This window comes from Ascaphus truei, chromosome 7, assembly GCF_040206685.1.
Source record: "Ascaphus truei isolate aAscTru1 chromosome 7, aAscTru1.hap1, whole genome shotgun sequence".
Lineage (NCBI taxonomy): Eukaryota > Metazoa > Chordata > Amphibia > Anura > Ascaphidae > Ascaphus > Ascaphus truei.
Genome location: NC_134489.1, coordinates 38,532,409 through 38,546,612, shown reverse-complemented (window position 1 = coordinate 38,546,612; position 14,204 = coordinate 38,532,409).

The following is a 14,204-nucleotide window of genomic DNA, read 5'->3' as shown; positions in this document are numbered from 1 at the left end:
CCATGTATCCACTACCCTTTCTGTGAAGAAGCACTTGCTCATATGTCTTTCTTCGCCTCGAACTCGCCCAGCTTCAGAGCGTCAGCTCTCCCTCTCGCCCCCTCCTCTTTCCCCGAAACATGCTTCTTCCTACCTTATTGTTCGACTATCAGTGTTTCCCAGCTCCAGTCCTCCGGGAACCCCAACAGGACAGGTCTTAAGGATATCCCTGCTCCAGCACAGGTGGCTCAGTCAAAATGACTGAGCCGCTGATTGACCCACCTGTGCTGGAGCAGGGATATCCTTAAGACCTGACCTGTTGGGGTTCCCCGAGGACTGGAGCTGGGAAACACTGCACTAAATAAAAGATGGATTTAGAAAGAATGATTTTTTTTGTTTTGAAGCATAAAAACGGTATAAAATCCAATATATCCGTAGAACGTGCGGTCGGGCACAGTACTACTACTTGCTTTTCAGCCACTCAAAGTGAGTGAGGGGTAAAAGGATAAAGAGATCAAGCTAGCAGTATCATGGCAGCATTGATTAGCCCCTACTAAAGGGGTTCTAAACTCCAGTCCTCAAGACCCCCAACAGGTCAGGTTTTCAGGATATCCCAGCTTCAGGATAGGTGGCTCAATCAGTGGCTACTGAGCCACTGACTGAGCCACCTGTGCTGAAGCAGGGACTGATTGAGCCACCTGTGCTGAAGCAGGGATATCCTGTAAACCTGACCTGTTGGTGGCCCTTAAGGATTGGAGTTAAGCGCCCATGTCATACTCACTATGCTGCAAAGCCCCTTTCCAGTGTTGGCTCTATTCCATAAATGGGACTCAAATCTTCTCCAGAGGGAAGCAGTTTGACGGTATATTGCAGTGATCCCCAACGCGTGCCCACGAGGCACCATGGCGCCCGCCAAGCCTTTTGTGGATGCCCACGACCGCAGCTGCTGCGCGCCTCTCTCTCATGCCAGAAGTCAGGTCCAACATCGGCATCCGTGGACCGTTGCGGCTTCGAGGCCTCTACCTAAGTGTAGAGAGAGAGATTATGTGTGTGTCTGTCTGTGCGTGTCTGTGCGTGTGTGTGTGTTTGGGTGTGTGTGTGTGTGTGTGTGTGTGTGTGTGTGTGTGTGTGTGTGTGTGTGTGTGTACATCTGGGTGTGTTAGTGTGTTTCTGTGTATGTCTCTCTGTATGTGTGTCTGTATGTGTGTCTGTGTGTGTCTGTGTGTCTGTATCTGTGTGTCTGTTTGTGTCTCTGTCTGTCTGTCTGTGTGTGTGTGTGTGTCTGTGTGTCTGTGTGTCTGTGTGTGCCCATCGTCATTTTGGACACTGAAAATAACCGTTCCAAGTGTGTGAAAATACAGATTCTTTGTCCCAATATATTGGTCTGACGCAGGTCTTTTGCAATTCCAAAGGATTTATTCTTCCAGAGGCGGTTACAAGCTTCAGGCACGGGCAGGTTAAAAATGGAGAACATACTTGGGCTATGTATTTCTGGTCTCCATTTCTCACCGATCCTTGCCTGCAGCTTGTAACTACCTCTGGAAGAATACATCCATTGGAATTTTTACCATTAAATTGGATTTAGCAACGTTTCATACACAGCCCCCGACGCGTTTCCCCTTGTCCCTGTAACTCCCCGGCCTGGGAAACGGAGTGGAGAAATGCCTTGCTAGTGTTATATATTCGTGTCGCAGCGCCTGTGTTATTTGCCTATTTCTGTGACAAGTCTTTTCACACAAGCTCCCTGGAGATGATCATCATTATTAAAATGCTAATTAATCTGAAATCAAACTTTAAAGCTCTCACCAAATAGACTGGAGACAATGCGGGCAGATGGAGCAGTGACCTTCCATGTGCTATGGATACAGAACCAACGGGAAGCTAGCAGGGCCATCTGCAACATACACACACTATACTCTACTATATACACACACACGAACACCTAGCACATAAATACAAACACACCTAAGTGATGCACTAAAATTCATACTACAAGCAATTAGGGACATGCTACTGTATTAAAAAGTAGTGGTACTATACCTGTAAAATGTATGCTGGAAGAATAGTTATAAAATATATATAGTGTATGTATGTATGTATGTGTGTATATGTATGTGTGTATACACACCAACACTCACAATATATATATATATATATATATATATATATATATATATATATATATATATATATATAAAAAAAAATATATATATATACAGTGTTCGACAAACCTATACATTTGCACGCCCCGGGCGAGTGGATTTAACATCGTGGCGAGCTCCTATTGGCCCAAGCAGCACACGTTTTATACTAGGTAGCGAGTAGATTTTTTTTGTTCGGCGAGTAGATTTTTTGGTGATTTGTCGACCACTATATATATATATATATATATATATATATATATATATATATATGTAGCAACTGTAAATATTACTGTATGTTCATTTGCATGTCTTAGACCTGTCTAAGACATGCAAATGAACATACAGTAATAGTAATATTTACAGTTGCTTTATACTTTACTGTGGAGGGTTTTTGTCACTTTTTTTACCCACCATAACCTATATATATATATATATATACACACACACACACACCAGCATACACACACACACACACACACACACACACACACACACACACACACCAACACACCAACACACCAGCACAGACACACACCAACACAAACAAAGCAGCAGAGAGCCCACACACACACACACACACACACACGTATATTTTTACACAGAGGTGAAAGACAGTGTGCAAGTGGAGCGCTGCTAGTACAGTGTGTTTAACGAAGGCTGCCCCCATATGGACATTTAATCAATGTTACTCTGCAAACTGGGTGTCATTAAAATAAATAAAATGACTTGATTCCTACCATTACTCTGAAAGAGTGTAACAATAAATATACCTGTCAGCAGATAGAGGGGCAGACGTGGAATAACCTGCAAATAAGCCAAACACAGCACTGGTACTCTCTCCTCTCTCACCCCCACCACAGCACTGGTACTCTCTCCTCTCTCACCCCCACCACAGCACTGGTACTCTCTCCTCTCTCACCCCCACCACAGCACTGGTACTCTCTCCTCTCTCACCCCCACCACAGCACTGGTACTCTCTCCTCTCTCACCCCCACCACAGCACTGGTACTCTCCCTCTCTCACCCCCACCACAGCACTGGTACTCTCTCCTCTCTCACCCCCCACCACAGCACTGGTACTCTCTCCTCTCTCACCCCCACCACAGCATTGGTACTCTCTCCTCTCTCACCCCCCACCACAGCACTGGTACTCTCTGCTTTCTCACCCCCACCACAGCACTGGTACTCTCTCCTCTCTCCCCTCCCCCCCGCCACTGGGAGGACACCTACCCCAGCACTGGTACTGCCTCCTCTCTCACCCCCCATCACTGGGAGGATACCCACCACAGCACTGGTACTCTCGTCTCTCACCCCCCATTACTGGGAGGATACCTACCCCAGCACTGGTACTCTCCTCTCTCACCCCCCACCCCTGGGAGGTTACCTATCCCAGCACTGGTACTCTCTCATCTCTCACCCTCCATCACTGAGAGGATACACAGCACTGGTACTCTCTTCTCTCTCACCCCCCATCACTGAGAGGATACCTACCCCAGCACTGGTACTCTCCACTCACACCCCCCATTACTGGGAGGATACCTACCCACAGCACTGGTACTCTCTCCTCTCTCACCCCCCACCACTGGGAGGATACCTACCACAGCATTGGTACTCTCTCCTCTCTCACCCCCCATCACTGGGAGGATACCCACCCCAGCACTGGTACTCTCATCTCTCACCCCCCATCACTGCGCGGATACCTACCCCAGCACTGGTACTCTCTCCTCTCACCCCTATCACTGGGAGGTTACCTACCCCAGCACTGGTACTCTCATCTCTCACCCCCCATCACTGCGAGGATACCTACCCCAGCACTGGTACTCTCTCCTCTCACCCCCATCACTGGGAGGTTACCTACCCCAGCACTGGTACTCTCCTCTCTCACCCCCCCCATCACTGGGAAGAAAACTACCACAGCACTGGTACTCTCTCCTCTCACACCCCCCACCACATCACTGGTACTCTCCTCTTTCACCCCCCATCACTGGGAGGATACCCACCACAACACTGGTACTTTCTCATCTCTCACCCCCCATCACTGGGAGGATACCTACCCCAGCACTGGTACTCTCTCATCTCTCACCCCCCATCACTGGGAGGATACCTACCCCAGCACTGGTACTCTCTCCTCTCACCCCCATCACTGGGAGGTTACCTACCCCAGCACTGGTACTCTCATCTCTCACCCCCCATCACTGGGAGGTTACCTACCCCAGCACTGGTACTCTCATCTCTCACCCCCCATCACTGGAAGGATACCTGATTCCTTTTAACACTGCATCTTTTTGTGAAACATCCTGTGAGATGATTAATTTTGCTAATATATATATATATATAATCCATTTATTCCATTAATGTTAATGGGACCTGCCCCTGGAAGAAATAACTGGTCTCCGTTCATCTTAAAGGAAGGCAAGTGGACTTCTTGCTGACAAGGTAGCAATCCCAGAGTTTGGGAGCTGCAGAAACAGCTGGCCCTCTGAGTTACAGGGGGTGGTGGATGTAATTTCCCACCGAATGGAGATACAAGAGCTAAGGAGCCCAGCAGTGAAGTCCTTTCTCTGCACAAATGTCCAGCATATGAGGTCATGTCTTTAAAAAATGCACAGAAGACTTTACCCACTATAGTAACATAGTATTTTAAGTTGAGAAAATACATAGATGTACAGAGTCAAATCAAGATTCCGTCTCCGATTTCTGCATCCAAAAAAGGTAGCAAGGACCCTGCTGACATCAGAGACACTTTAAGGTATGATGAAGCCCTTTGGGATGTGTCTAATCCAGACGCAGCAGTCTGAAGACCATGGCTGCTAGGTATAGGATGAAGACATTTGGACCAAAGCCTAGGACATATCCATCTAGTGATGCACTCAAAGTAAATATAGGGCTCTGAATGAAATGGGGGCATCTACTTCCAGATGATGGATATATATATATATATATATAATAAAAAATATATATATATATATATATATCCACGTGCCAAGCTTTACATACCTAGTCTTGACTCTGGAACATCCAGGGACAGATTGGGCCGCCAGGAAACAAGGCGTGAGCCAGTGGGTCCATGTGCCGGTGCTGCCTTAGGAGCTTTATTAGGTGTCCAGTATTGAACCGGACTGTCCTGTATTTGGAAGCTCTGTTCAGTAAAAAATGAGACGTAATACTGGGTGTGTATGTGTATACCGGTATTACCTCTCTGGGTGTGTATGTGTATACCGGTATTACCTCTCTGGGTGTGTATGTGTATACCGGTATTACCTCTCTGGGTGTGTATGTGTATACCGGTATTACCTCTCTGGGCGTGTATATGTATACCGGTATTACCTCTCTGGGTGTGTATGTGTATACCGGTATTACCTCTCTGGGCGTGTATGTGTATACCGGTATTACCTCTCTGGGTGTGTATGTGTATACCGGTATTACCTCTCTGGGCGTGTATGTGTATACCGGTATTACCTCTCTGGGCGTGTATGTGTATACCGGTATTACCTCTCTGGGCGTGTATGTGTATACCGGTATTACCTCTCTGGGCGTGTATGTGTATACCGGTATTACCTCTCTGGGCGTGTATGTGTATACCGGTATTACCTCTCTGGGCGTGTATGTGTATACCGGTATTACCGCTCTGGGTGTGTATGTGTATACCGGTATTACCTCTCTGGGCATGTATGTGTATACCAGTATTACCTCTCTGGGTGTGAGTATGTGTATACCGGTATTACCTCTCTGGGCGTGTATGTGTATACCGGTATTACCTCTCTGGGCGTGTATGTGTATACCGGTATTACCTCTCTGGGCGTGTATGTGTATACCGGTATTACCTCTCTGGGCGTGTATGTGTATACCGGTATTACCTCTCTGGGCGTGTATATGTATACCGGTATTACCTCTCTGGGCGTGTATGTGTATACCGGTATTACCTCTCTGGGCGTGTATGTGTATACCGGTATTACCTCTCTGTGCATGTATGTGTATACCGGTATTACCTCTCTGTGCATGTATGTGTATACCGGTATTACCTCTCTGTGCATGTATGTGTATACCGGTATTACCTCTCTGGGCGTGTATGTGTATACCGGTATTACCTCTCTGGGCGTGTATGTGTATACCGGTATTACCTCTCTGTGCGTGTATGTGTATACCGGTATTACCTCTCTGGGCGTGTATGTGTATACCGGTATTACCTCTCTGTGCATAGTGACCTGACCGGATTGGGGGGCCGCCGGATTTTCCAGAGAGAGCAGGGCTGTTGCTAGGGAGCTGGGCAGCTTCCACCATCCTGATTGGCTGCTGCTGGGTAATGCAGCCAACTAGGAAGAGGTGTCAGGACCCTGGAGGTGGGGCCAAGGCGCAGAGCAAACAGCATGGAGCAGAGAGGTAAGGGGGGTGTGTGTCTCAAGCGCGTTGCACCTTTCACCATTCACCAACCAGGCGCGTTGCACCTTTCACCATTCACCAACCAGGTGCATTGCACCTTTCACCATTCACCAACCAGGCGCGTTGCACCTTTCAGCATTCACCAACCAGGTGCGTTGCACCTTTCACCATTCACCAACCAGGTGCATTGCACCTTTCACCATTCACCAACCACGCGCGTTGCACCTTTCACCATTCACCAACCAGGCGCGTTGCACCTTTCACCATTCACCAACCAGGTGCGTTGCACCTTTCACCAACCAGGCGCGTTGCACCTTTCACCATTCACCAACCAGGTGCGTTGCACCTTTCACCATTCACCAACCAGGTGCGTTGCACCTTTCACCAATCACCAACCAGGCGCGTTGCACCTTTCACCATTCACCAACCAGGTGCGTTGCACCTTTCACCATTCACCAACCAGGTGCGTTGCACCTTTCACCAATCACCAACCAGGCGCGTTGCACCTTTCACCATTCACCAACCAGGTGCGTTGCACCTTTCACCATTCACCAACCAGGCGCGTTGCACCTTTCACCATTCACCAACCAGGTGCGTTGCACCTTTCACCAACCAGGCGCGATGCACCTTTCACCATTCACCAACCAGGTGCGTTGCACCTTTCACCAACCAGGCGCGATGCACCTTTCACCATTCACCAACCAGGTGCGTTGCACCTTTCACCATTCACCAACCAGGCGCGTTGCACCTTTCACCAATCACCAACCAGGCGCGTTGCACCTTTCACCATTCACCAACCAGGCGCGTTGCACCTTTCACCATTCACCAACCAGGTGCGTTGCACCTTTCACCTGGGAAGCCGCCTGGCAACCCTAGGCTTAATGGCGGTTACGGAGGCACCGAGCTCTTCCCCACAACAATTAAACTAATTGCCGGGGGAGAGCACCGGGCCTCTGTAAGTGTCTCTTACCGGAGTGGCATCTCCTCCTGCAGCGTCGCGTTGTCATGACGACCTGACGTAAAATGGTGACGCGTTGTCATGACAATGTGATGTCACATGAGGCCATCGTGGTGAGGAGGGGCGGTAAGACAGATATCATCCGGGGCCCGATATCTGTCTCCAATCCGCCCCTGGTAACATGTATCTCTCACCACCATATAATAGCAAAGATTTCTTTGGAAGTCAAGTTGATAGTCGGTGGGATTGCGCCTCTAACATAATCAGGCATAGATAATGGTTGCCTTGGCACGCTACAAAAAACTTTGATGCTTTGCCTTTACACCTGTGTATACACCTGGTATATACGCATATCCCGGCTCGTGTATGGCAAATTGTATATTCCCAGCCTTTCTATGACATGAGATCTGTATATATCTAGCCTGTCTGTGTATACTCAGGTCCTCAGGGATACTCAACTCCAGTCCTCAAGCCCCCCCACCCCCCTCCCAAACAGGTCAGGTTTCCAGGATATCCCTGCTTTAACACAGGTTGTGCTGAAGCAGGAATATCCTGAAAACCTGACCTGTTGGAGGGGTAAGGGGCTTGTGGGCTGGAGTTGATCACCCCCTGCTCTACCTCCTCAGGTCAGGTAAATATACATCCAGTGTTTCCGGTACGTACGCCCAGCCTGCATAGGACACCCTGCCTATTTATCCGTCCTCTGCAGAACATCAGGTTCATATGCCACATCTCTCACGGTCACCCGCCTGCCCCGTTTTTCCCTTCGTTCTAGCAGTGGAGGAGATGACGAGGACCCCATGTGAGATGTGTAACAGAGGGAAGGCGCTGGGGGAGATTTAGTCATTCTTAGGCTGCGCTTATAGTGCCGGCGACCTCGCCCGAAAACAAATGTATTGCCGCCGTCGCATGCGCTTATAGTAAGCGCGACGGGAGCGACGCGAAATTTTGAAGCCGGTCAAATTTTATTTTTTCAGAGGCTGTCGACCACATGTGACAGCCTCTGAACCAATCAATGACCTTGTCGCCTATCGACGTCGCCGCAAAAGCGAATTACAACTTTCGCTAGCGGCGATGTCACCCGTCTCGTCGCCGCTGCGCGCACTATAAGCGCAGCCTAAGCCATGCTGCCAGCCCTGCACGGAGGAGGCCTCTCTGACAGCCGCTCATCGTTGATCTATCGCGCTCTCTCCAAGATCTTGCTGTCAGACCAGTCCCCACATCTCCTCCTCCGCTGGGTTCATATTTATCACGGAGAATAAAGAGGAGAAGAAATACAAGCCTGGGGGACCAAATGGAAAAAACACAGATATAAAACCGCCCGGGGCGTTCGTTTCTCTCGCCTCTTGTTTTGACCCGTTCAGTACCGGATCAGAGCCCTGCATGTCACTCTAGGGGTTAACTACAGTATATACAAGACAGATACTTGACCCATGGAGGTCCAAAGTGAATTTATGGCAGTTTAATGGGAGTACATTTTGTGTGATCGAGGACTTGATAAAAACAAAATAATCTATTGTTTGGAAGGTTTATACCAGGGGCGGCCAACTCCACTATTCAAGGAACCCCAACACGTCAGGTTTTCAGGATATCCCTGCTTCAGCACAGGGGGTGAGCCACCTGCACTGTAGCAGGGATATCCTGAAAACCTGACCTGGTAGCCCTTGAGGACTGAAGTTGACCACCTCCTGATTTATACAATGTTTATCTTTATACGGTTGTAGGTGAAAACCTTCCTTTTGACAGGCAAAGTGTCCCCCCTTTTTATATTGCCATTATTTGGCTAACGGTTAATCTCGGGAGACAGAAAGTGAGAATGGGCCATATTTACTGAACGGTGCTATTCCTGGGGGATATCTTATGGCTCCATTCAGTTGGGTTGGCATCAGAATTGGTCTTGTGGAGTAACATGACTTAGTAGATATGGGGTGACATGTCAGGCAATTATGGTGGTATGAAGAAGTGGAATTATCACTTTAAGAAGGGTTACATGTTTCAAGGCAGGGGGTCTCATTTCCAGTCCTCAAGATCCCCCCAACAGGTCAAGTTTTAAGGATATCCCAGCTTCAGCACAGGTGGTTCAGTTTTTTGACTGAGCCACTGTTTGAGTCACCTGTGCTGAAGCAGGGATATCATGAAAACCTGACCTGTTGGGGGGAGGGGAGGGGTATTGAGGACTGGATTTTAGAACCCCTGTTTTAAGGTATTAAATAAGTACATACTTGAATTAGTTAAGCCTGCTACGTAGCACTCCTGGCCCTTTTAAAGGGAAAATCAAACAAGAAAGACATGAGAAATCAAATCAATAAATGTCCATCGCTCTCTTTTCATAGCTTGTGATTGCTTACTACAAATCATATAATACGCATTGAATCAACAGACAGAAAAACTATTACTTAGGAGAAGCATCAGCCTTTTTTCCCCACAAAAAAAACTACAACTTTTAGTACGTGTGGAATGTGGCAGCATTAGAAGGGACTGATAGAGTGTGAGTCTGATAGAGTGTGAGTGTGAGACTGATAGAGTGTGAGTGTGAGACTGATAGAGTGTGAGTGTGAGACTGATAGAGTGTGAGTGTGAGACTGATAGAGTGTGAGTGTGAGACTGATAGAGTGTGAGTGTGAGACTGATAGAGTGTGAGTGTGAGACTGATAGAGTGTGAGTGTGAGACTGATAGAGTGTGAGTGTGAGACTGATAGAGTGTGAGTGTGAGAATGTCTCACATTGCTATAAACAAGAAATAGAAGGATGAAGGGGCAGTGAGAAATAGAAGGAGCACACGGATAGCCGCTAAGGTAATGAAGCTGTTTTAATAAAATTGTTAATACTAGTGTACGTGAGCAGGGGGTCTCCGAAGCAGAACCGCGTTAATTTGAGGTCCGGGGACCCCCTGCTTCCCAAGATACAGGCCCCGTTATGGGGTGCCGGTATCTCCTATGCATTTAAATGTCTCGCGTCACGTGACCGTGGGAATAAAATGCATAGGAGACATCGGCATCCCATAACGGGGCCTGCATCTTGGGAAGCAGAGGTCCCCGGACCTCAAAATCAATGCGGTTCTGCTCCGAAGACCCCCTGCTCACGTACACTAGTATTAAAAATTGTATTAAAAGCCTGAGATGGCTGCGAGATACGCGCAGGGAGAGGCGTCTCTCTCTGTGCCGCTCTCTGTGCAGCTGGGACAGATCGCCGGGTGAGCCCCCTTGAGAGAGGCGATATTCACGCTCCCGGCTACTCGCCAGTTTTGGGCATTTTGCTATCACAGGTAATCAAGGCTGTCTGAATACCGTGATAGCAACGCTCAAAAAACTGGCGGCAGAGCCGGCCAAGTGATTTTTTTTTTATGAAGGCTTATAGAATAGGCCCCTAAGTGTGAAGGCACTTCTTTTGTTATACACTCTAGATCTGCTGTGACTTACTGCTTGTTCTGTACAATGTTTCAGGCAAACATGGATTTGACCTGTGAACATGTCTGACTTTGTGCTCTTCACCAAATGCAGCATTTATCACCTGAGATCTGACTCCAAGGGACTTTTCATGGTCCCAAAGTTCAACAAAGTATCCGGCCGCTCCTCCTTCTCTTACCGTGCACCCCAAAACTGGAACAGTCTCCCGGAGACTCTCACTGCCAACACCAGTCTAAGTTCTTTCAAAACTAAAACTGTCTCAGATTTTTATGTGATCTGTAACTGTTACATAGGCCTATAACATATATTATCTCTAACTGTGCATGCAATGTCTTAATACAGCTGCAGCGGCCATTATTTTAAGAAATCACGGCGCCGTTTTCGTGTGCGCTGCTGTACTCCATGCGGCATGAACGTGGCCAATCGCCCCAGGCACCCGCGCTTATCGCTGTTGCTTTGTTTGAATTTCATGGATTGTGTGCAATAAATGAATGAATTGTAATGTGCACAGTACAGTGCTACTGTGTCAATTTCAGGTGTTTAAAAGCCACAACACTACAATGCCATTTTCTGCACTCGCGTCTTAGGGCGGTACGGTTGGAAGCAATTCCGCGCCATCACATGGGTATTCCGAGGTATACACCACGTGATTTGTTAAAATAGTGGCCGCCGCATCTGTATTTAAATGTATAACCCTGTTCACCTAATGTAATGTAAAGTCTTTATATATAATGTATAACCCTGTTCTCCTATGTAACCATGTATTTGACATCGTAACTCTGTGCCCAGGGCATACTGTACTTGAAAACGAGAGGTAACTCTCCATGGATTACTTCCTGGTAAAACATTTTATAAATAAATCAAATAAATAAATTTGCTGTGCTTATTGTATTATAATTCCCTGTACTGTATTGTCTTTGTAAAGTCCTAAGCACACTGTCGGCACTATGTAAATAAAGATATAGATACTTGTTCCTAGTTATATTTTGCGGAGTTTATCCTCGTGCCATATATAACAATACAAGCCTACTGAAGACCTTACAATCTAAGTTTTAGTTCCTGAAATTCAGGTTAAAAAAAAACAACAACAAAAAAAAAAAACAAGTAAGTTGCCCGAAGTTAAGGGCTGGACCTCATTCTCCCACTTCAGAGATCAGCTTCTTGACGACAACAGCACTCCTCCAGTTTTAATCTTTCACATTCCATCCGTCAAGGAAAAAAATCAAGACAACATCTCTTGTAGGTGAGAAAATCATTTAAATTAAAGACTCAAAATGATGAAAGACTGTCTGGGATTCAGCCATCTGCCTGGTAACAGCTGATCATTAATTTCAGTTGGTATATTAAAAAAAAAAAAAAAAAAAGCAAACACATTTTGTGTGGATCAGAGTAAACAAGTTGTTTGTTGTGGTTAGTAACTGTACATTCTGATTTAAGGCAGAAACCTGGCTGCTCAATCTCAAAATGAGATGTTTCATGTTTGTTAGTGTAGCAAGGTCCCCCCTGGCCCTCCTCGCCTGCGCAGAGTAGCGGGTACCCCCCGCACCATGTCAGGCAGTTGCAAGGGCGATCGCGGCACCCGGCGGCATCAGTGACAGGGCGCCGCTATCTTGTGCGCGTTTGCAGTCGCGGTGGGCATTACACCTAGCGCAGGAAAGTGTAGGGAGGCAGGAAGCACCCCTAGAAGTCGCGCATGCGCAGTTAGGGCGACGCGGCGGCCATTACAGGTTTGCACAGGCCCCATGGAGAGTAGCGGCGGCCATTATAGTGCGCACACGCAGCCCCAATGTTAAAGAGGGCCATAAAGGACTACAATTCCCAGCAGCTTCTGGGGACTGCACTTTCACCTTGGTCACAGGCAGGCAGACAGCCAATAGGGCTGTAGTATCTCCCTGCTCTCAGGGATTGATATATTTCGCGCGCGGAGCCCAGGTTAGTCAGGACCAGGAAGAGCTAGGGGTAGGAGGTGAGTGCAGGGGTCTGTGACCCACTGCATTAGGCCAGCAGCCCCCTAGGCCCCAGTTAGGTCCTGAGCCACATTGATAGCTTGTTGTGCTATAGGGACAGGCCCTAGGTAGGGACTCTGCCCCATTATCTGTTTGGTAGTCAGGGACACAGTGCTAAGCAGTGCAGCCCTGCGAGGTGGGTTCTGGACTCAGAACGCCACCAAAGACACAGAGACTTAAGGTGATATTATCCACACCGGAATTCACCCCACGCGGTGGCGGAGGACGACGTCGGACCGGACGGAATCCCTGTTGTAGTCTGCGGAACCCGGGGTCGGAGCCCCGGGCAGGTATCAGTCTACAAGTGCACCAACACTGTACAGCAACGCAAGAAGCATGCCTAAAGGGTGGGGGTATCACTTGGGGACACTTACGTGGTAGAGTGGCCAAGGGCCCTGTATAGTACAGTTGGACACGGTGTAGGGGTACACGGTGGTGGGGAAGCAAATGTAACAGGTATTCCCCCACCCGATCGCATATAGAGTGTATGTGAGGGGGAACCTATATGTTACCAGGTGTGGTGCAGTACCTGTTAGGCTCACAGGAGGTCTGAGCCTCCGCTAGTGAGAGCCTGGGGTGAATCCTCTGGAACGATCTTATAATTACAGCGCCTCCACCTGTGCAGGATTCTAGGAGTGTAGAATGTCCCCTACACAGGACCCACATATATGAACCACATACTCCAAGGTATATATAAAACAGGTTTACTATATGGGCAAAACAATAACATCACATCACATCATACTGTATAGCAACACAGCTGTGTTACCCCCTGCCACTAGCTGGCAGCTATAACATTGCCCCTAACTGGGCTATACCTTTACACCCCCTTCCCAACCCCGTGTCCAAAGAGTCCAAGCCCACACAAGTGTGTGAACAGGCCTGTCACATGTGAACAAATAGAAAAAACAAATAAGTGCGCACTAAAATATATACTTAATACAAAGTGTTAATTGTGATGTCAATTTAAATCAAAAAAACACACCCCACCATGTGGAAAAGGTAAATAAATATATACCAATGTAGATGAGCGTCTGCTGCTGTGTAAAGGGTAGCCCAAGACCCTAGAATCTAGTAACAAAAAAACAAACAAAGCGCACAACACTCATCGTGAAAAATGAATAAACTATGTTTATATAAAAGGTGTTTCAAGGTTATGCGTACATCAAGGTAGATTAATCAAGCATAGAGCCACAGGGTGGCAGTTACCAGCGTCTGCAACCAGGAACCACCAGAGCTTCACTCTCCTTTCCACCTACAGGTAGGTGAAATGCCAGATAATTGATGACTCTGCCACAGTCTCAATGTCCTGTTAATAGCGTCAATGCGCC